Source organism: Harmonia axyridis, chromosome X (assembly GCF_914767665.1).
Source record: "Harmonia axyridis chromosome X, icHarAxyr1.1, whole genome shotgun sequence".
Classification (NCBI taxonomy): domain Eukaryota; kingdom Metazoa; phylum Arthropoda; class Insecta; order Coleoptera; family Coccinellidae; genus Harmonia; species Harmonia axyridis.
In genome coordinates, this window is record NC_059508.1 from 31660584 (window position 1) to 31663083 (window position 2500).

At 47.9% G+C, this 2500-nt stretch overlaps 1 pseudogene; it reads left to right on the forward strand.

The window, feature by feature from the left end:
* The window catches only part of LOC123688221, an 8825-nt pseudogene that overhangs the window by 2913 nt on the left and 3412 nt on the right, over nucleotides 1-2500 (forward strand).

The window sequence follows — 2500 nt, forward strand, 5'->3', positions numbered from 1 at the left end:
ACATCGCATTTTGTTTCTTGTTAACGCAGTGTGAATTCATAAAAACCCCGAACAAAACATCGCCGATCTGCGTTTTTCATTGTTTCCTTGTTACCGGGATGGAAAATAATGAATGCATTCTAATGTGAATCATTGTCGTAGAATGCATGTTCTAAAAAGGGTACGAGTTTTTCCGGCCCCCCCTGTATCGGCGCTCAGCTGCCTTTCCATCCCCAGGATTGATGGATTTGAAGAGATAAGGCCCTTTGTCCATCCAGAAATTGCAACCCCTGCAGCAGTATCCACCTAAGGCCGTTCAACTGCAGGAAATCCATTTCACGCTACCAGGAGCACAGGAGGTATAAGAGGTTCGTCTGATTTCTCCGCCCAAGTATGAACATCTTTAGCCTGGAAATTACCAACGCATAACTATACGGAGAGCTTTTGCGGAATGCGAGGTGAGCTTTTGCAACTAAAAGCTCCCAGAGCTTTGGTCGCTATTCGAACTGAGCTTTTAAAGCTCAAAGCTCCTCGGAGCTTTTTGCTCCCCAAAATAGGTTGACCTATTACACTAGGGAAGCTTCCAAACCATTTCCACCCTATCGCCTATTACACAGTAGAGGAGCTTTTACGACGAGGTATCTCGTCGCCAGGAGACTTGGACGACGGATCAAGACGGGAAGCCCAAAAAACCGGCGATATCGATGCTACATTAAGCGAACAACTTACCTAAATTTCAACTTTGGTGATTATTCAGGATTTTTAACCGCACCCACACCACAGACTGCCCCTTAACACACGAGCAATATGCAGGGTGAGCGTGATTCCAATTCTATATCCCGATCGGTATGAATACTTGCCCCTAAGGCGTTTTTTTTCTTTCAAACGCTTTCCTGGAAGTTGCAGAATGGCGAAAGAGCAGGTATTAATCATAGTACTTACCATGGTTGCAGAATGGTGGAGGCAGTGGTCACCTTCCTTCTTCGACTGAAATGGTTGATTTTTCCTGGATTATTGGGACTATTGGTCGGGAAAGGGGAAACTGCATTGCTGGCGCCCGTGCATTGACGGCGCGTGGGACCACCACGACGTCTTTTTATTACATATTTCGAGGAGAGAAGGTGTTCTGGACACATTTTCAGTTGTTGCATTTTTGATTTTTATTTTATTGTCGAGGCGAGAAAAATTTTATTCCGTCTGGCAGCAGCAGCTACAACATGCCATTCCCGTGTGTCTGCGGAAAGTCATATGCTACGCAACGGAATTTAGCAGACCATCAGCGACGCTTCTGTAGGGGACCTCCCACTGGATTGGAGGGACAATGCCCAGAATGCCAGAGTGTCTATGTCTCATATCAGGCAATGCGCTCTCATATGCGTCAGGCGCACCCTGACCAGTATAATGCCGACTTAGCGGCAGAAGTGGGGTCGAGAGATAGAGTAAGAAGGTGGACAACTGGTGAGCTGGAGGAGATGGCTCGGCTGGAGCTGGACTACAACGGCACGGCAGTTCTGGACTATCTTGCCCAGAACTTAAACAGACCTCGTGAGGGTGTTAAAAAGAAGCGGTACACCAGCGAATACACGGAGACTTTACGGAACCTTAGGGATAGGCGTGCGGAGGTAGACATCTTAAATCTGGCGCCTGCTGACGAAGATCTTGAGCATTCGGATGAGGATGGTAATGGGTTGGACGGTGCGTCGACTGCGGTGGCTGATGAGAATATTGCCCCTGACACAATTCCTGAGAATGTTGAAGAACCGGATCTCACAGACCCGGTACTACAGCACATACTATCGCTGTGCTACAGCTCAGAAGATCGAGAGCTGATTTCGGTGTGCCAGGTCGTTTGCACAAGAGCGGAAGGATTCCAACAAGCCTTCGACTCATGGGTTGAAAACACCTGCAGATCATATGGACGCACTCCAAAATATGGTCCAAAGAACCAGCCAAGAAAGCCGGAGAGAACGGCCGGCCGGAGGAGGTATAGAGCGCAACTATACCAGTATATGCAGCGCAAGTTTTCCTCCAACCCCAAACAGTTGGCCAACGAGCTAATTGATGGAATGGAACCCTCAAGCAGCATTACCCATCCTGATGCTGCCACAATTGAGGAGCATTACAAGAAGATCTTCTCTGAGGAGTCACCCACTGATGAGAATCCAGTGTATGACTTTCTCCCTTCCGAGTGCAAGGTTTATTCTCCGATTACCAACGCTGAGCTTCTTGAATCGGTTCAAAAAATGGGCAAAACAACTGGAGGCCCAGATGGCATCGACTCGATCAGATTGGCTAGGATCCCGATCGAAAAGCTGGAGGTTATGGCCAACCTAATGATATTGGCGAAATACGTTCCCTCTCCACTGCGGAAGAGCCGTACTATTCTAATCCCGAAGACCAAGGAAAATTTGGAGCAGGTTGGCAACTGGAGGCCGATCACTATCTCCTCAATCCTATTGAGGCTGGTCAACAAAATTATCGCCAAAAGATTATCCAAGAACATCACCCTGGATGAGTGCCA